Raw genomic sequence first — 22,724 nt, 5'->3', positions numbered from 1 at the left:
TGGTTTAAGAATAGCATACTTTAAATAGAAATAATATATCATAAGATATTTTACTTATTTTTTCATTAAAATAATTACCTGTAAAGACTATGAATGGTGTTGGAAAACCTTTTGGCATTTTCTTATGGAGTTAAACATGTACTTACCATATTAACCAGCAATCTTACTGGTTACCCAAGTTCACACAAAAACTATGTGTGGATGTTTAAAATACCTTGATTCATGATTGCCAGTCCCTTCAACTGGTATATGGGAAACCAGACTGTGATTCATGCAATTGAATACTACTCAGTCATACAAAAGAATGAGCTATTGAGACACACAATACAAGGATGACTCTCAGATGCCTTATACTAAGTAAAAGGAGACAAAGACAAAATACAATATATCACATGATTCTATTTCTATGAATTTCTTGCAAAAGCAAAACTGTAGGGACAAAAAAATTGATCAGTTATTGATAGGAGTCAGGGATAGAAGAAAGGATTCCCTGCAGAGGATCACAAGGAAGTTTTTTGAGGTGATTCACGTTATATATTGTGATTGTTTTGGTAGATATATGAATGCATATGTTTGTCAAAACTCATTGAAATACACAATAAAAGTGGTGAATTTTACTGTATGTAAATTATTTTTAAATGCCCCCCCACCAAAAAAAAAAAAAGAGGCACAAAGAAAAGCACAACAGTCTGTTAAGGGGTAAAGTCCTCACAATAGACAGCTGAGAATCTAGTGCACATTGTGTATGCTTATTACTAACTATAATCTAGCAGGAGATAAGGTATTACGGTAAAGATTACTATTTATGTAGGTTCCCTCAAAATTCGATCTAGTCACGTGTTGTTGTACCCAATGGAGTGAGAGTTGGAGAAATGTGTGGGACTGCCTGGTTTAGCATACTTTCACGTTCATTCTCCTTCTGATAGCACAGGACGACTTTGGAAATTGTGTGTTGAAGATATCGGAGCCAAAGATGGAAGTTGTTTTGTATTTATGGAAATGAGAAAAGAAAATCCTCTGTCGTAATAAGCCTTTGAAATGTTTTTGGTTTCTCATTAATGCTGCTATTATTGTCGTAACTTATACATAAACTTTGTTAAAAACTCCATTCTGACTGAATCCATTGGAAATTTTCATTCATTGATTTACAAAAGCAAATGATCAATTAATTCAGGTTCTGTAATTTAGAAGTGTGTCTCCCCTAATGTTTGGCTATTAATTCTTTATATCACTTGAAACAATGTATTGCTCCACAATCCCTTAAAAAAACATCCTGCTGTACCTGGTGGATTTTTTAACCTGGATATTCTTGTATACCTCCTATTATTCACTCATTCATCAATTTACCATTCACCAAACATTTACTGTTGCTTAATCCAAAGCATATGAATTTGTCAGTATTTACTTCTATTGACCTATAAGCATGATAATTTCACATAATCCAATCATAGTTACTTTCTGTAGGTATAATTATGTAATTCATATCTTTTCAATTGTTTAGCTTTTCTATTTCAGGAACGATGAGTTAGTTACACTTTTCAGGCTAAATATCTTGCAGTGTTTTCTTTTTAATAGAGAATCTTTGTTATGTAGATCCAGTCCATTTAATTCCAGTTCTGGTTTACATGAAGCCCAAATTTTTTCTGTATTTTGAAAAGACTTCTGATAATTCCAGGTAAATGATAAAGAGCTAAATAATTTTCTACAAACACAGTCAGACCTAGTTCTTGTATTCTTATCTTTACATATTGCATTTCACTGCCTAATCCCCAGCATTCTTGTCATTTAATTATGTTACTTGCAATTTCCAAAAAAAGAAATTTGCAAGGATATGTAAAGGCAAACTATACAAATAGTGTCATTTCCAGTGAAACTTTTGTCCAACTAAATTTTTTATATTCTGGAATTGTGAATGATGAGCATTCATTTTTGAGAGGGAGAAAAAAAATCAAGAAATTTTCAAGCTGATTGTTTTTACATTGCTGTTATTATGAGATCATTTTAGATATTTGTGATCTTTTATCTTTATTCGATAAAAGTCAGCAACTCTTCATACATATTAAATTTGTGAATAAATTGGCAGACAGAAACAAAAGAAATTCTAGTGATTATATTATTTTTAGCCTATTAATCAGTCATAAACAAAAGATCAGATAGTTCAAGTCATATTCAAAATGTTTAATTTTTGCTTTTTATTACTTATAATATCTCTCGGTCTCTCTCTATATATGGCACCATAGACAACTTATAGAAAATATAAGACTATGTTTTGAATCCCAGAGTTTATTTATAGCAAGATTCAAGCTCAAAATAATGTGACATCAACAAAGAAGCCATGAAAAATGGAATTAGTTATAATTTAAGTTGCAAATAATATAGAGAAGCAACCATTAGATTATCCAGAAGTTGTCTCCTTGTATTGATTATTTTTTCCCATCAAGACTTAGCATACTCTTTCAGGTGTTGTAGAAGCTTAATAAGCATTTGCTAAATGAGGTGATTTTCTAAAGGTCAAGGTAAAAATAGACAGGACACTGACAATGAAATTAGAAAGGGTAAGCCATAAGTGATAATTCCAGAAACAGAGAGAAGCCACATCTAGACATATGCATGGAGAGATCTTCCTGTTCTGGTTTCCAGACTTTTCTTGGACTCTTCTGAATGTGGTGCTTTCCTTGATGCACCTGGTATCCTGTAGATGTTATTCAGCATTTGGTAACATATGACTAAAATGAGTAAGGCAAAGAGAGAGAAGCAGCAACAGGTGCTGGAAAGAAAATGCAGTTTTAATGTACAAATATGAAAGATATTCTCATCTTTCTATTTATCATACTGTCACTTGTTTTTGAACTTAGATTTCTTCCCATTTTGTAATAATTTTATGAAATATCCAATAGAGATTTATATGACTTTTCTTAGTTTTTATTCAGTTATTTTTCTTCTAAAGATTTAAACCACTGAAGTTTTAAACATTAGTAAGCTTTGATTTACAGATTAGGTAACAACTCAGTGAAATTAGATGATTTGCCTAAAGTCATAGAATTAATAATAGTAAAGTCTGTATTTAAACAGGATGTCTGTGTTGGGTAGAGGGGAGATGGTGAATTGTTGCAAGAGCCTTTTGTGCTGAGTTATTTCTGTAGCTTTATCTGGGATCTTCTGCATATAAGCAAAGGAGAAGCTAAGACATAGTTTATTTGGAAGGGTCAATATACAATGGCAGGTGAGAGGGAAGATGGTACAGGGAAGGAAATGCAGCCAAGAGAAATACATTAAGTAGCCAGTTACATGGAGTAATCCTGCAGGACCATTCTGCGTAATGATGCAGAATACACGCCTTAGATGTATTGTGGCCAAGAAAAAAATGGGAATAGGAATATTAGTATCTACCCATCTATCAGACATTGCTAAAGGTCTGTCCTCTTCAGGGACATTGTTTCCCAGTCACTTCTGTCCCATCTGTAGATTCACAGTGTGGATTTTAACAAGCCAGGATATCCTTCATACAGTGATGTTGTACTGACTACTAGATGTGTGATCAGAAATTCTAAGGGGATCCAAGCAGTAATTCTGACAGGTCTGGCCCCCCAAATGCATGGCTTGTATAATGCTCATAGATACTTTATGGCACATAGATACTTTATGGCATTGATACTATTATTATTCACACTACACATGTGAAAATCAAAAGATCTGGAAACGTTTCATAATTTTGTCAAGGTCACACAGTCTGGAAGTGGAATAGACCCAGGACTTCTGCTTAAGTCTCTGAGTCTCAAGTCTATGGTCTTAATCACTTTTTTAACAAGTCTTCAAAGATGTTAATTCATTATTCAGACAGCCTCAGAATACTCCATGGAAAATCATTACACCCATACAATATGCTCGGATGTTATATTAGCTCATATACAATGAATACAGAAGATAGGAGTAGAGTTGGATTGTAAATAGAAGAATATATTAGCCTTAGGAACAATTCTAGAGAGGTTGGCCAATGTAGAGGAATCATGGCTATACAGAAAACATTTTTTTGAAAATTAAAAAATGTATTGCAGTTTCGACAGGCAATACATTTTCGAAAAAATGTGTTGCAATTACAAGGTGTATATTCTTGTACAAATATTACTGTTTGGCCTTGTTTTTATCCCACTTTGAAAACCCCATTATTATGCTCTGCCTTACAGTTACAGAGATGACAAGTTTTCTGCCCCATGAAGTATAAAGGAGACAGGCAATGAACAAATAAATAAACAAATACAGGTGAAAATAAAAACATGTTATGCTATAGGGAAGGATGAAAAAAAAATCCTTTATGTTGGGAGTTCAAGGAAGGAATCTCCAAGAAAGTGAGATTTAAGATAAATGAGAGAATAAGCCAGCCACGAGAGCACATCAAACAGCAAAAGTAGTTAGTGCCAAGATCCATGGCAGAGGTGAGTTCCCTGTGCTTAAGGAACAAGGAAAGACAGGTACCTCCCCTACCCTTTGAATCACTTTAAACAGAGGGTAGGGGAAGTAGATGAGGTGTAAAGTTAAGCAGGATTCTCATCTTGTATTGTGTAGAGCTAGATAATTCACAATAAAAGGTTTGATTTCATTCTGAACAAAATAAAAAGCTAATAAAGATTTTGAAAAAGGGTAATAATATAGTATCTATTTCTCTATCTATATAATTCAGGATTTAATTTTGTCTAGAAGGGGAACAGTGGACATGAATATATGTAGGTAAATTTGGGAAATGATTTTGAGATAGAATAAATAGGAATTAATTGTATTTTGTTAACATTTTTAAGAAAGATGAAACACACTAGGTAGGAAGAGGAAGAAAGAATGAAAGAGGAAGGAAAGAAAGAAAAGAAAGAGAAAGACAACACTGTTATCAGTGAGGCAAGGTGTATTGGTCTATACTTTGTTTTGTACAAGTTACAAAAGCTTGATTTGACTAAATTTAATTTTTTCTGGACAGTGTACAGAATCAAAGACATAATGACAAGAAATAGAAGAATTAGGGAAGTGAAGACTGTTTTTCTCTCTATCTTTCAATTTCTTGACTGATTTTTTTTTTTTTTCTGTCTTCCTGTGAAGGTCTTCAAGAGGCCTGACTTGGGTCAGATACCTGTTCTGGATTAATCAATGAATCAGTGTGTTCAGGGAAAGGAAACTATAGTTTGATCAGTGTAGTCATATGTTCATTTCTGTGTGTAGGTAGAAACTTTCCATATTCAAAAGACCGCTTCACTGTCACTGTCACTTCACTTCACACACACTTACTATAGCATAGGGAATAATCAGTTCTGCATGGAAAACTCAGGGAAGTCTTGTCTAAGAAGTGACATCTGAGCTGGATTTTGAAGGAGCAAATAACTCAGTTCAACTCAATATGTACTGAAGGCTTATTAAATTCAGGGTATTCTGCTAAGGTGCGGTGAAGCATACAGAAGTGAATAAAGTACAGTTTCTTCAATACAGGGACTTAACAGTCTAATGAAGGAAACTGACATATACACATAAGCTGCTGTGGAAGTTCTCTTGACATCATTAATTTTAATCCTGAAACATGCTGGGATGTCAGGCATTCTTAAAAGGCTTAGCTATTATAACATATGCAGCAATGACTTGGGACAAGTCCCCTGGATAAAAATCAGCCCATGGAGGATGGGCTTAGCTATAAATTGGCAATATATCCATTCAATAAACAGTTACTGACTACCTTTGTGCCCAGAAAAAGACAAGGACCAGTGAATATGGATATAAACATTTAGTATGACTTCATCAAAGAACTTGTAATTTACTGAAGGATGTGGACTAATTATAATTCAGTTAAATTCATACTTTGAAAGTGTTATAAATCACAGATGGTTTATAAAAAGGGCTTTCAGTTGCATAGTAGTCATGTGCTCAGCTTATTTTTTCCTTACAATGACCCTCATAAGAAGGTGCTATTTTGATCACCATTTGCAAGTGTGAAAATCAGTGTGTGGAGAAGTTAATGAATTGCTCCACAGAGTAAGTGGGAGATTAGTATTTAAAATGAGGTGGTGTGGCTCCGGAGTCCGTGCTATGAAGATAAGAAAGGAAGGTATCAATAAACATGGAAAATGTAGAAGGTTCCAGGTCTTGAATTTTCAGTAAAGTTTAGGAGCAGAGGTGGTGGAAATAACTGAGTGGGGAAGTTGGCAAAAGAGGAAGATGAGAACAGAGTGGGGTGTTTCATGTGCAGATTTCTAAATTGGAATATTTTTCAGTGATCAAGTCGTCCAATATTTGGCTCTGAAAGTTGGTTTTTGGAAAGGTATCATTAAAATGAGAATTTGTGTCATTTCCTAGATTTTTTCATTTTTAGATAGAGTTATCCAGAATGATGTCTGGGTGCTTGGAGTAGAAAAATGTGTGTGCTACCATCCAAAAATCACCCTTAATGTGGGCCTTTGTTTCTCACCCATTGCAGCTAACAGAGTGTATGGAATGCTAACACAATTGCCATATCTTTGATTCATCCTTCTTCTTGTGAATTCCATGCTGAATGTCAACTGGCTCAACTTCTGTTTTTTAGTCCATCCTCTTATCTGCATTCCAGATGTCAGTGTAATAGTATACTAGTCAAACTGGTGATATATTCCTATCTTAAATTACAGCAGCAATCTCTTAAGTAATCTTGTTGATCCAGACATGTCCATTTTTAATTATCTCAAAATATTGAACTAATATAGTTTCCAAGTAAGTTCTATGTTAAAAATCCTTTGTTAACCCCAGCAAATAAAGTCTGAATCCTCAAAGTGGATTAAATGGACCTACATGACCCAACTGCTGACCATTTTTCCCTCCTGGTCAGCCACCACTCTCAACTCCAACTCTTCTAACCACTTTGGTCTCCAAAAATTACCTTTCTCTTTCACCTTCAGGATTTTCTATATGTTTGTCTACTTTTTTCTTTCCTGTTGGCCATCCTATAATTCAGGTCTGAGCTTACATATCAATTCCTTATGTAAGCCTTTCCTTCCTCCTCTGAGACTGATCTCCAATTGTTTCTATGATTATTCCTACTTTAGCCCTTTTTATTACTGTTATTATTATTGTTACTTTTGTCATCCTTATTATCACTTATTTTCTATACCTATAAGCAAGTTGCATACATACTATATTCTTAGCCGCGTTTGTTTATTGTTGACATTTTGCCCAATTTGTTTTATCATTTATTCTCTCTCTCCCAATCTGTATATACACAGTGAGTATATACACACATCATATATATATATATATATATATATACACACACACACACTTTATGTAATAGTATATATAATATCTAAATATATATATACATGTATATACATGAACATGTATATATACAAGCATACGCTATTTAAGAGTATATACAGAGGCTTCCCTGGTGGCGCAGTGGTGAGAGTCCGCCTGCCGATGCAGGGGACACGGGTTCGTGCCCTGGTCCGGGAGGATCCCACATGCCGCGGAATGGCTGGGCCCGTGAGCCATGGCCGCTGAGCCTGTGCGTCCGGAGCCTGTGCTCCGCAACGGGAGAGGCCACAACAGTGAGAGGCCAGCGTACCGCAAAAAAAAAAAAAAGAAAAGAAAAGAAAAGAGTATATACATATATATGGCAGATAACATAAAATATATAGAAAATACACGCACACATATGGAGCATCACTATGCTTTCTAAGGGTACTTTCATACAAAACTTGCATTATACATCTTTCTTTTTATTCTTTTTGTAAAATCCTTTCAGAATTGTATCCATATATCCTAAAATCTGTGATTTGAAACTGTCATTTTTCTGCGAAAATATATTTACTTTCACCAGCTAGAATTCACACATATTCTCTTAATCTGAAATTGCAAAATCGTACTTCCTGAAGACTTTTAAACATATATGTACTTAGAAACATTACTCCTTGGTGTTGAACTCCCATTAGAAATTTTTACTTTAAGGATCACTTATGCACATCATATGTCAGCTTCTTTAAGTTTATGTAAATGCATGCTCTGTTCCTCTCCCATAATGTTCAATGGCATAATATGCATAGAATTTCTTATATTTTTTAAAGCTTGCTATAATACAATTAAATGAGAAAATTTTATTCTCTTCAAGTAATATTTTCCAGTTAAAACTTCTCTTTGAAGGTGAAGGTAAATAATCATCTTTGGTGGTTGTTTTCTGCCATCATATTAGGCTTACTCTTTTCCCCTAAACGTAAATAACTTAGGTTAGCATAGGTAGCTCACTTTCATGCAAACACAGACACACTTGTCATCTGGGAAGCCTGGAGAATACTAAATTAATTTAGTTATGTCAACCTTCTTGAGAATAGGAAATGTACACTAGTGGTATGTGAAATTACTAATAGCCATGAAAGGTTATATTCAGGACTGCTGGCTTTATCCTTCATTTAATGAAAAAAATTAATGTATACTTTAGACTGATTTCTACTGCACTAACAGACATACAGTGTGTTATTGAGCATCCTAAAGTTCACATGAACAATAAATGTACAATAATTCTAAGAAAATTGTTATAAGTAGAATAGTGAGCTTTAGGCCAAGTTGTGAGGGATGAGTAAAAATTTGTTTCACAGAACATGGGTCAGAGGATGTCACTAAAGGCAGAAGGAAAAGTTTGTTTTCATTCAAATGCATCAAAGCAATAGAGCACAGTACACATGGAGGTGTACATCGAGCCTTATTAACACCTGTAAAGTTGACCTTGTACTTTTTAAGTTATTTTAAGTCTAGTGTTCAAATAAGTGTTGATTTTTGTTTTTCTGCGGAGCTTATTTCTTATGCCTGACTGTAGGCAATTTTAACCTCCTTGTTCCTTGCATGATTATGATCTTTGCCTTTGTAAACAGATCTTCCCACAACATCTGTGAAAAAGAAAAGAAAGTACAGTTTTAAAACCAAATAAAGATGCTCTTTTCACTATGTACTTATGTACTACATGATTATTACAGAGATAAAAAGATACAAGATTCCTAGTATTCTTTAATAATCACTTTCTTTATGCTCAGTCCAGCACAAGGTTCTTATATTCTTCTATGGTGATTTTTCACATTATTTTATGAAATAATACACCTCAGAAGAACCCAGCTACTACTTTTTTCACACAAACTTTGGCAACCATTGCTCCATATTTCCTAATTTTAACTTTTTTGTTTTTTTTTTTAAACTTTGTCTCCACTAGCCATGATTTATATTGATGAAAAAGCAACATTTGGAAGTTCTAATCAATGGAGCAAATGGTCTCCAATAGTTTTCACCATTCCTGAAAATAATTTATTTCACGGGTAATGCTTTATTGGTATAAATAATGGTCCAAATATAACTCAGATGTATTCCCTAAAATTCCATAGTATATTTTTATCTTGGGGGAAAAACTATCATATATACTAGGCATGAATTGATTTTTTAAAAACTTATCCTTATATTCACTTGAGAAAAGTATGTGAAAGGACACGGAGCTATTATATTGAGCTTATAATTATTTTCAGTTCCCACTGAGCTTAATTATTTCCAGTTCCCACTGTGCTTTCCTGCATTCCCCCTTGCAAGTTGATAAAATTTTAGATTATATTTTTCACTTGTGTAAAGTAGTTTTATAAGGATGGTACCAGTTTCCTGATCTCCATCTCTATAGAGGGAATTAGAGTTAACAGATTAAATCATAGAAGGGCTGTGTTGGATTGAAGTAAGAATAGATTTTATAATTGAAAATCTGATTAACTATTGTAACAGGTTATTGAACAAACATAGATGATTTTTGCCCCTAGACAGACAGGCAATTGATTTTTTTTAACATAGTTGTTTTTGAAAAGAAAATGAAATAGATAATCTATTGCTTTCTCTTAAGAGTTAAAATCTTACAACTATGTAAACCTATTTATCTTAATCCGTGAGAGAGACAGAGTATGGTAATAGAGAACATAGCATTTAAAACCAGAATTCCTAAGTTCAAGTCTTGGTTCCACCACTTATAAGCTTTGTGATCCTGATAGCTTCCCTACTATAGCCTCCAAATAAGATTCTGACATAAGATGTGGACAGTTTTAGTACCTGCTACATGTTTGTTTGTTTTAATTTTTTTTAATTTATTTTTTTTTTTATTTTTGGCTGTGTTGGGTCTTTGTTGCTGTGTGGGGGCTTTTCTCTAGTTGTGGCGAGGGGAGCTACTCTTTGTTGTGGTGTGTGGGCTTCTCATTGCAGTGGCTTCTCTTGTTGCAGAGCACGGGCTCTAGGTGCACAGGCTTCAGTAGTTGTGGCACACAGGCTCAGTAGTTGTGGCTCTCAGGCTCTAGAGCGCAGGCTCAGTAGTTGTGGTGAACAGGCTTATGTGCTCTGTGGCATGTGAGATCTTCCTGGACCAGGGCTCGAACCCATATCCCTTTCTTGGCAGGTGGATTCTTAACTACTGTGCACCAAGGAAGCCCCCCTGCTACATGTTTTAAGATAATTCAGTAAAATGTGTAAAGAATGCTTAATAGTACCTTCACATAGTAAGCATTTCGTGAGCTATTAAAAGTTTTAAATCTGGCATATTCTTCAAATAGAAACCTCAGAAACAATGAACAGGACCCTGGTTCTACTGTGAAAAACTTTAAAATGCCTTAAGTGTAAAGGATTCATAGGTGTTTTATTTTTAAAATCTTTCATGTTTAAAAATGCTCTCTTAACATGTAACCCTCTTACACTGTTGGTTGGAATGTAAACTGGTGCAGCCATTATGGAAAACAATGTGGAGGTCCCTCAAAAAACTATAAATAGAGTTGCCATATGATCCAGCAATCCCACTCCTGGGCATACACCCAGACAAAACTATAATTCGGAAAGTACACACACCCCTATGTTCACAGCAGCACTATTTACGATAGCCAAGACATGGAAACAACCTAAATGTCCATGAACAGATGAATGACAAAGAAGATGTGGTGTATACATATACAATGGAATATTACTCAGCCATAAAAAATAATGAAATAATGCCATTTGTAACAACATGGATGGATCTAGAGATTATCATACTAAAGTCAGAAAGAGAAAGACAAGTGCAATATATCACTTATATGTGGAATTTAAAATACAACGTAAATGAACATATCTATGAAACAGAAATAGACTCACAGACATAGAGAACAGACTTATGGTTGCCAAGGGGAAGAGGGGTGGGGGAGGGAAGGATTGGGAGTTTGGGATAGGCAGATGCAAACTAGTACATATAGGATGGATAAACAACATTGCCTTACTGTATAGCACAGGGAACTATATTGACTATCCTGTGATAAACCAGAATGGAAAAGAATATATATATATATATATATATATATATATATGTTTGTCATTTTTCTGTACAGTAGATACTAACACAACATTGTAAATCAACTATACTGCAATAAAAATTTTTAAAAAGAATGCTCTCTGTTTTTCATGTTAAGAAAATGTGCTATGGTTGCATATATTTAAGCTGTAATTCTTTTCTAAGAAAAGTTTAGATGCTGCTCCATTGTTATTTGGTCTTGGGTGTTGCTGGGGGAAAGCCTACAGATAAATAGACTGTTGTTTTCTGCTGTTACAACAGGATTTTACTGACTTCATTGAGATACCCTAAATGTAAAGATGTCCAATCAAAATTCAATGGCATGGGATAAAAAATTCTGCTCTTCTTTTTAATAGTAAGTCTTTCAAAACTAGAGAAAAATATAGAGTAATAGAGTAAACACCAATACACACAGGACTGATATTTTACTTTGCAAATAAGTTTCCATATTTACTACTAGAAAATGTTAAAAATCAGTTAACATTATTTGTTTGATGATAACCATTTGATGATAGCCATTCTGACAGGTGTGAAGTGATATCTCATTGTGGTTTTGATTTGCATTTCCCTGATGATTAGTGATGTTGAGCATCTTTTCATGTGCCTATTGGTCATCTGCACTTCTTGTTTGGAAGAATGTCTATTCAGGTCTTCTTCCTACTTTTTAATTGTGTTGGTTTTTCTTTATGTTGAGCTGTATGAGCTGTTTATATATTTTAGATATTAACCCCTTATCAACCATGTCATTTGAAAATATCCTTTCCCATTCAGTAGGTTGTGTTTTCACTTTGTTGATGTTTCCTTTAGTGTGCAAAAACTTTTAAGTTTAATTAGGTCCCATTTGTTTATTTTTTCTTTTGTTAGGACATGAATGCAAAAAAAAATATTGCTGCAATTTATGTCAAACAAGGTTCTACCTATGTTTCCCTCTAGGAGTTTTGTAGTATCAGGTCTTACATTTAGATCTTTAACCCATTTTTAGTTTATTTCTGTATATGATGATAGAGAATGTTCTAATTTCATTCTTTTACATGTAGCTGTCCAGTTTTCCCAGCACCACTTACTAAAGAGACTATATTTTCTCCATTGTATATTCTTGCCTCCTTTGTCATAGATTATTGACCATAAATGTGCAGGTTTATTTCTGGTCTCTCTATTACGTTCCACTGATCTCTGTATCTTTTTTTGCACCACTATCATACTGTTTTAATTACTGTAGCTTTGTGGTATAAAAATAAATCAACGAATATTAGAAGTCTGGTTGATGGGCAGACCTTCAAATAGTAGAGGAGTAAGATGTGGAGATCACCTTCCTCCCCACAAATACATCAAAAATATATCTCGGGCTTCCCTGGTGGTGCAGTGGTTGAGAGTCTGCCTGCCGATGCAGGGGACACGGGTTCGTGCCCCGGTCCAGGAAGATCCCACATGCCGCGGAGCGGCTGGGCCCGTGAGCCATGGCCGCTGAGCCTGTGCATCCAGAGCCTGTGCTCTGCAATGGGAGAGGCCACAACAGTGAGAGGCCCACGTACTGCAAAAAAAAAAAAAAATATATATATATATATATATATATATGTATATCCATGTGGAACAGCACCTACAGAACGCCTACTGAATGCTGGCAGAAGGCCTCAGACTTCCCCAAAGGCAAGAAAATCCCCATGTACCTGGGTAGAGCAAAAGAAAAAACAGTGACAAAAGAATAGGGGCAGGACCTGCACCTCTGGGAGGGAGCTATGAAGGAGGGAAAGTTTCCCCACACTAGGAAGCCCCTTCACTGGTGGGGATGGGGGATGGGCGGGGGGCAAGATTCGGAGCCACGGAGCACAGAAACAGGGGTGCAGAAGGCAAAGCAGAGATTTTCCCACACAGAGGATTGGTGCCGACCTGCACTCACCAACCTGAGAGGCTTGTCTGCTCATGCACCAGGGCAGGTGGGGCTTGGCAGCTGAGGCTTGGGCTTCAGAGGTTAGATCCCAGGGAGAGGACTGGGGTTGGCTGCCTGAGGAGAGCCTGAAGGGGGCTAGTGCGCCACCACTAGCCGGGAGGGAGTTAGGGAAAAAGTCTGGACCTGACAAACAGGCAAGAGACCATTGTTTTGGGGTGCAGGAGGAGAAGGGGGATTCCTTCCCTGTGTGCCTGCACAAGGCAGAGCACCACCTAAGCGAGCTGTAGGCATGGGCGTGAGCCCTGGCTATCAGCTCACACCCCAGAGATGGGCATGAAATACTAATGCTGCTGCCACTACCACCAAGAATCCAGTGAGCAAGCACAGGTCACTACCCACACCTGCCCTGCCCCAGGAGCCTATGCAGCACACCCCTGCCAGGGTCCTGAGATCAAGGAACAACTTCCCCTGGAGAACACATGGCATGCCTCAGGCTGTTGCAATGTCATGCTGGCCTCTGCGCTGCAGGCTTTCCCTGAATTTCAATTATAACTCTCATACCCCTCCCTCTCCCCAGGCTGAGCGAGCAACAGACACCTAATCAGGCGCTCCTTTAACCCCCTCCTGTCTGGGTGGGGAACAGACGCCTAAGGGCAGCCTACATGCAGAGGCAGGGCCAAAACCAAAGCTGAACCCCAGGAGCTGTGCAAACAAATAAGAGAAAGGGAAATTTCTCCGTGCAGCCGCAGGAGCAGAGGATTAAATCCCCACAATCAATTTGATGAACCCAGAATAAGTGGAATGCCTGAATAGACAATGAATGTTCCCAAAATTGAGATGGTAGCCTCTGGGAGCAACTGTAGAATTGGGGTCTGCTGTCCACGACTGATTTGTTTCTAATTTTTATGTTTATCTTAGTTTTTAGTGCTTGTTATCATTTGTGAATTTGTTTATTTGTTTGGTTGCCCTCTTCTGTTTTTTTTTTTTTTTTTTTCCTTTTTTTTGCTTCCTTTTCTTCTGAGCTGTGTGGCTGACAGGGTCTTGGTATTCCAGCCAGATGTCAGGCCTGAGCCTCCAAGGTAGGAGAGCCAAGTTCAGGGCACTGGACCACCAGAGACCTCCTGGCCCCATGTAATATCAATCAGCAAGAGCTCTCCCAGAGATCTCCATCTCAACACTAAGACTCAGCTCCACCCAATGGCCAGCAAGCTCCACAGCTGGATGCCCCATGCCAAACAACAAGCAAGAAAGGACCACAACCTCACCCATTATCAGAGAGGCTGCCTAAAATCATAGGCAGACAGATGAAGGAGCAAGGTAAAACACCACGAGACCAAAAAGTGAAGATGAAATAGACAGTCAACCTGAAAAAGAATTCGGAGTAATGATAGTAAATATGATCCAAAATCTTGGAAATAGAATGGAGAAAATATAAGAAATGTTTAACAATGACGTAGAAGAACTAAACAGCAAACAAACAATGATAAACAACACAATAAAAGAAATTAAATTTCTCTAGAAGGAATCAGTAGCAGAATAACTGAGGCAGAAGAATGGATAAGTGACCTGGAAGATAAAATAGTGGATATAACTACTGCAGTGCAGAATAAAGAAAAAAGAATGAAAAGAATTGAGGACAGTCTCAGAGACCTCTGGGACAACATTAAACACATCAACATTCAAATTAGAGGGGTCCCAGAAGAAGAAGAGAAAAAGAAAGGGTCTGAGAAAATATTTGAAGAGATTATAGTTGAAAACTTCCCTACCATATGAAATCAAATAATCAAGTACAGGAAGCGCAAAGAGTCCCTTACAGGATAAATCCAAGGAGAAACACGCCAAAACACATATTAATCAAACTATCAAAAATTAAATTCAATGAAAAAAATATTAAAAACAGCAAGGGAAAAGCAGCAAATAATATACAAGGGAATCCCCATAAGGTTAACAGCTGATCTTTTAACCGAAACTCTGCAAGCCAGAACACATTTAAAGTGATGAAAGGGAAAAACCTACAACCAAGATTACTCTACCCAGCAAGGCTCTCATTCAGATTTGACGGAGAAATTAAAACCTTTACAGACAAGCAAAAGTTAAGAGAATTCAGCACCACCAAACCAGCTTTACAACAAATGCTAAAGGAACTTCTCTAGGTAGGAAAAACAAGAGAAGGAAGAGATCTACAGTAACTAACACAAATCAATTGAGAAAATGGTAATAGGAACATACGTATCGATAATTACCTTAAATGTAAATAGATTAAATGCTCAAACCAAAAGACATAGACTGGCTGAATGGATACAACAAGACGCGTATATATGCTGTCTACAAGAGACCCACCCACTTCAGACCTAGGGACACATACAGACTTAAAGTGAGGGAATGGAAAAAGATATTCCATGTAAATGGAAACCAAAAGAAAGCTGGAGTAGCAATTCTCATATCAGACAAAATAGACTTTAAAATAAAGACTATTACAGGAGACAAAGAAGGACACTACATAATGATCAACAGATCAACCCAAGAAGAAGGTATAACAATTCTAAATATATATGCACCCAACATAGGAGCACTCCTATACATAAGGCAAATGCTAACAGCCATATAAGGAGAGATCGACAGTAACACAATAATACTAGGGGACTTTAACACGCCACTTTAACCAATGGATAGATCGTCCAAATGAAAATACATAAGGAAACACAAGCTTTAAATGACACATTAAACAAGATAGACTTAATTGATATTTATAGGACATTCCATCCAAAAACAACAAAATACAATTTCTTCTCAAGTGCTCATGGAACATTCTCCAGGATAGATAATATCTTGGGTCACAAATCAAGCCTTGGTAAATTTAAGAAAGTTGAAATCATATCAAGTGTATTTTCCAACCACAATGCTATGAGACTAGATATCAATTACAGGAAAAAAACTAAAAAGTACAAACACATGGAGACTATACAATGCACTATTAATAACCAAGTGACCACTGAGGAAATCAAAGAGGAAATCAAAAAATGCGTAGAAACAAATGACAATGAAAACACAACGACCCAAAACCTATGGGATGCAGCAAAATCAGTTCTAAGAGGGAAGCTTATAGCAATACAATCCTACCTCAATAGACAAGAAACATCTCAAGTAAACAACCTAACCTTACACCTAAAGCAATTAGAGAAAGAAAAACAAAAAAACCCCAAAGTTAGCAGAAGGGAAGAAATCATAAAGATCAGGTCAGAAATAAATGAAAAAGAAATGAAGTAAACAGTAGCAAAGATCAATAAAACTAAAAGTTTGTTCTTTGAGAAGATAAACAAAATTGATAAACCATCAACCAGACTCATCAAGAAAAAAAGGGAGAAGACTCTAATCAATAGAATTAGAAATGGAAAAGGAGAAGTAACAACTGACATGGCAGAAATAAAAAAGATCGTGAGAGATTACTACAGGCAACTATATGCCACTGAAATGGACAACCTCGAAGGAATGGACAAATTCTTAGAAAACTACAACCTTCTGAGATGGAACCAGGAAGAAATAGAAAATATAAACAGGCCAATAACAACAAGTGAAATTGAGACTGGGATTAAAGATCTTCCAACAAACAAAAGCCCAGGACCAGATGGCTTCACAGGTGAATTCTGTCAAACAATTAGAGAAGAGCTAACACCTATCCTTCTCAAACTCTTCTAAAATATAGCAGAGAGAGAAACACTCCCAAACTCATTCTACGAGGCCACCATCACCCTGATACCAAAACTAGATGAAGATGTCACAAAAAAAGAAAACTACAGACCAATATCACTAATGAACATAGGTGCAAAAATCCTCAACAGAATACTAGAAACAGAATCCATCAACACATTAAAAGGATCATACACCATGATGAGGGGAGGTTTATCCCAGGAATGCCATGATTCTTCAATATACACATTTCAATCAATGTGATACACCATATTAACAAACTGAAGAATAAAAACCATATCATAATCTCAGTAGATGCAGAAAAAGCTTTTGACAAAATTCAACAACGATTTATGATAAAAACTCTCCAGAAAGTAGGCATAGAGGGAGCCTACCTCAACATAATAAAGGCCATATATGACAAACCCACAGTCAACATTGTTCTCAATGGTGAAAAACTGAAACCATTTCCTCTAAGATCAGGAACAAGACAAGGTTGCCCACTCTTAGCACTATTATTCAACATAGTTTTGGAAGTTTTAGCCACAGCAATTAGAGAGGAAAAATAAATAAAAGGAATCCAAATCGGAAAGGAAGTAAAACTGTCACTGTTTGCAGATGACATGATACTCTACATAGAGAATCCTAAAGATGCTACCAGAAAAATACTAGAGCTAATCAATGAATTTGGTATGGTAGCAGGGTACAAAATTAATGCACAGAAATCTTGCATTCCTAAACACTAACAACGAAATATCTGAAAGAGAAATTAAGGAAACATTCCCATTTACCATTGCAACAAAATGAATAAAACACCAAGAAATAAACCTAACTAAGGAGTCAAAAGACCTGTATGCAGAAAACTGTAAGACACTGATGAAAGAAATTAAAGACATTACAAACAGATGGAGAGATATACCATTTTCTTGGATTGGAAGAATCAACATTGTGAAAATGACTATACCCATAGCAATCTACAGATTCAATGCAATCCCTATCAAAATACCAATGGCATTTTTCACAGAACTAGAACAAAATATTTCACAATTTGTATGGAAACACAAAAGACCCCGACTAGCCAAAATAATTTTGAGAAAGAAAAATGGAGCTGGAGGAATCAGTCTCCCTGACTTGAGACTATACTACAAAGCTACAGTAATCAAGACAATATGGTACTGGCACAGAAACAGAAATATAGATCAGTGGAACAGTGTAGAAAGCCTAGCAATAAACCCATGCACATATGGTCATCTTATCTTTGATAAAGGAGGCAAGAATATACAATGGAGAAAAGACAGCCTCTTAAATAAGTGTTGCTGGGAAAACTGGACAGCTACATGTAAAAGAATGAAATTAGAATACTCCCTCACACCATACACAAAAATAAATTCAAAATGGATTAGAGACCAAAGACCTAAATTAAGGCCAGACACTATAAAATACTTAGAGGAAAACATAGGCAGAACAGTCTATAACACAAATCACAGCAAGATTGTTTTTGACCCACCTCCTAGAGTAATGGAATTAAAAACAAAAATAAATGGGATCTAATGAAACTTAAAAGCTTTAGCACAACAAAGGAAACCTTAAATAACACATGAAGACAACCCTCAGAATGGGAGAAAATATTCACAAATGAAGCATTTGACAAAGGATTAATCTTCAAAATATACAAGCAGCTCATGCAGCTCAATATCAAAAATACAAACCACCCAATCCAAAAATGGGCAGAATACCTAAATAGACATTTCTCCTTAGAAGATATACAGATTGCCAATAAACACATGAAAGGATGCTCAACATCACTAATCATTAGAGAAATGCACATCAAAACCACAATGAGGTATCACACTGGTCAGAGTGGCCATCATCAAAAAATCTACAAACAATAAATGCTGGAGAGGGTGTGTGGAAAACGGAACCCTCTTGCACTGTTGGTGGGAATGTATATTGATACAGCCACTATGGAGAACAGTATGCAGGTTCCTTAAAAAATATATGACCCAGCAATTCCACTACTGGGCATATACCCTGAGAAATCCATAATTCAAAAAGAGACAGTTTGATCCATTAAAATTAAATGCAAAATAGAGTCCAAGCTTGAGAATCCCCTGAGCAGACAAAACCATTTAAACCATGTAAGAAAACTAAATCTAGCTTATTTCATGAACTTAAGAAAAAGTTAATCAGGGTTATTTCTTGTAAATGCTTCCAGTAATCATGAAAGAAATGTGTCATCTTTCAAAAAATGATATAAGATAATCAGTTTTAACCAAGCATACACTATCTGGAAACCCCCATTGTAATAATCAATCATTGTGAAAGTTAAAATTTCCTAATTTTTACTTTAATGTAAAAATGTAATGTCATTCCTCTGAGCTTCCCATCAGTTTTGGGTTTAAATGCCCCAGTTTGTGAACTGTTCTTCCATGCACAATAAACTCTTAATAAATACTATTTTATTGATCTAGTGGTTTTAATCTTGCTCTTTCTAGATTTTTGACTTTTTGTACTGGCATTTGTAACTCATTTATTTTTTTAGTTTTATGTATTTAAAATAATCACCCTTTTTTCTTTATGCGTCAGGAGTTAGAGCAAACGGGGGGGAGTTTGTTGCTATTTCACAACGTCTGGGGCCTTGGCTGGGAAGGCTCGAAGAAGTCATGCTCAAATCTCCTAGAGGCTTCCTCATTCATGTGTCTGGAATTTGGACTGAATGGTCCAAAGCCTACTACACGCAGCTGGGACTGTCAACCAGAGCCCTGGATAAAAGTGGCCTTTTCTTGTGTCTTTAGCCTCTCACTGCATTGCAGCTAGGTTCTGAGTGGAGTATCACATAAAGGAGTAATCTTAGAGCAAGTGTTCCAAGAGAGCCAGGGAGAAGCTTCACGACTTTTACTGACCAAGATGAAAAGTCACATGTCATCACATTCTCTTGGACATAGGCAATATGGCAAGTTTGGATTCAAGGGAATGAGATTAGGCTTTTTTTCTTAAGTGGAGGGTGACATGTTGTAGAAGAGCATGTGAATAAGAGATACTGACGTGGCCCTCACTGGAACTTCACACAACTTCACACAAGTTTTATTATTATTTTTTTAAATTTATACCATTTAGGACCACCTGAATTGATATGTATTTATTGTTTACATGCTTAATTTCTTTCTCTATACAATTAAAACATAAGCTTCATATAAGTAAGGAAGTGTCTGTTATACTAAGGAAAACAAATAATGCTCCTCATTGCTGGAGGTAACTAATTCAGGATCTTTGAGTACCGTACATATAACCAAAAAATCCTGAGTGCAGGAACCTAATTCTCCACGTCTGTCATTCATTTCAGGCACACAGTGGAGAGGCTTAGTCTAATAAGAGGTTGATTAGTGTAACTATCGCAGGTGTACTTTAACGTGCATATCAGCCATCTGCTGAGTACAGTAAGAGAGGAAATCCACGCATACATAAAAATTTAGCTTTAGTTTGAATTTTGTCTTCATTCTTTTGAAAGTACTTTATGATTTATATATACATATATGATATGTGTAATGATCTATATATTTATATGTATATGAATGTTTATACATATATTTGTATGTGGATGTATCAGCTCTGTGATAGGCATTTTGCTACATGCTATCTATACAATAGTGAAAAGACAGACTTTGTTGCTGCCATCTTAGAGATTATATTCAAGTGAAGAATATACATATTAAATAGGTAATCTCAAATATAGTGTTGGAGAAGAGGGCTACCTGGTGTTTTAAGTGAATATAGCAATAAGAAATAATCTATATACTGCTAATTCCATTGTCTTATCTTTAAATTTCACACTGGTCTTAGTAGTAACAACTGACTATAAGCTTTGTGAAACTATTGAGTTTGTCTATCTTATTCTTACTTTTTCTTCAGTAATTAGCATTGTGCCTGGTACACAGACACCTCTCCATTAGTATTTGTTAAATTAAGGACAATATGACTACTCTCTACTTCTCAAAACTCCCTTATTCCTAGGCCTATTTTTAAATTGATAAATTCTATTTTTAGGGTAGTTTTAGGTTTATAGAATTATTGAGTGGAAAGTACAGAGTTCTCATATATCCCCAGACCCCCCTGCACAAACACACAGGAGTGCGCACACACAGAGTTTCTACTATTATTAACTTTTTGCATTAGTGTGGTGTATTTGTTGCAGTTGATGAGTCAATATGACACATTATTACTAAGTAAACCTGTAGTTTATATTGGAGCTTCCTCTTTATGCAGTATGTTTTATGACTTTGATGAATGTATAATGACAATGACTTTGATGAATGTATAATGACATGTATCCACCATTATAGTATTATACAGAATAGTTTCACTGCCCTGAAAATCCCCCACTCTTCACCTATTAATTCATATCTTCACTGCCTTCCATTCCTACCAAATCCTGGCAACAATTGATCTTTTTGTTATTACCATACTTTTGACTTTTCCCTATTGTCATGTAGTTGGAATTGTACTAATGTTGTTTTTTTCAGATTGGTGTCTTTCACTTAGCAAAATGCATTTAATGTTCCTCCATGTCTTCTCCTGGCTTGATATCTCATTTCATTTTATTGCTGTATAATATTCCACTGTGTGGATATACCATAGTTTATTTATCCACTCATCTATCAAAGGATATCTTGGTTGCTTCCAAGTTCCTTAGCTTATTTTTCAACTTACTTTTCTAGTTATTCATCTAGTACTTTTTTATTAGCTTTCTTCATGGTATCACTGTTTCTACCAGCAATTTACAGGTCTAGGAACAGTGCACTTGGCTAGGGACACTTACAATATTCTAAATGTCATCTCTTGATATTTAAAGCAATTCCATGGGATTCACATATCATCCAGTTGTCTGTGCATAATTTTTCTTCACAACTCTTGAACTTCTAAGGTTTCAAATAAACATTTTCAGCACTTTTCTGCATATATAAGCCTGGGGTTATTTTTCCAATTATATAAAACTTAAAATACACATCATGCTGATATTTTTCTGAGAATTGTCTAGAAGTCTTCAAATTTCATTAATGGGTAATGGTTTTCCTGTTCCTCAGTTTGTAAGACTCACCATGTCATTGATGTCTCTTGCTATCTCCCTACCTATTTTCAATATTCATGTCTCTGCTATTGGTAAGTTTCAGGAATCTAGCTCCACATACTGTACTAGCTATTGATAGTATTTATTTTATATGTTTATGAGTCAGTTTTTCCCACAAAATTCAAAATTTTTCAAAGTCAGGAAGTATAACTACATTAAAAGTTCTGGTACAGAGTAGACATGTAACAAATGCTTAATTATTTGATAAAAATATTTGCAAATTAATTCTTAAACTGTATTTTGCCCTAAAATAAATATAATGAATTTGCTAAACTGATTTGTTTTGATGAGGTGCAGTTCCATCCTCAGTGTTCAGTGGTGTCATTTGTGGATTCTCACTGAAACTTGTTCCCAAATGCCCTATTAACAATTAATCTAATTTTCAAGTTATCTAATTAAAAACTAATAATGCATTTTGTTGATTTTATTAAATAATGATATTTAAATTAACTTAATTGTAAACAACAGCTTAAGGGAGAAGAGAGATAGATTGATAGTTTATACTGATATAACACTGAATTCCAGGAAGGAGGGAAGGAAGGGAGGGAGGGAGGGAGGGAGGGAGGGAGGAAGAAAGAAAGGAAGGAAAGAAGGAAGGAAGGAAGGGAGAAAGGAAGGGGAGGGGAGAGGAGGAGAGGAGAGGAAGAAGGAAGAAAAAGAAAGAGAAAGTCAATATAAGAGCTATTAAATTTTATCAG

The sequence above is a fragment of the Pseudorca crassidens genome, chromosome 3 (assembly GCF_039906515.1).
Source record: "Pseudorca crassidens isolate mPseCra1 chromosome 3, mPseCra1.hap1, whole genome shotgun sequence".
In the NCBI taxonomy this organism is placed as follows: domain Eukaryota; kingdom Metazoa; phylum Chordata; class Mammalia; order Artiodactyla; family Delphinidae; genus Pseudorca; species Pseudorca crassidens.
This window is presented reverse-complemented; position numbering follows the sequence as displayed.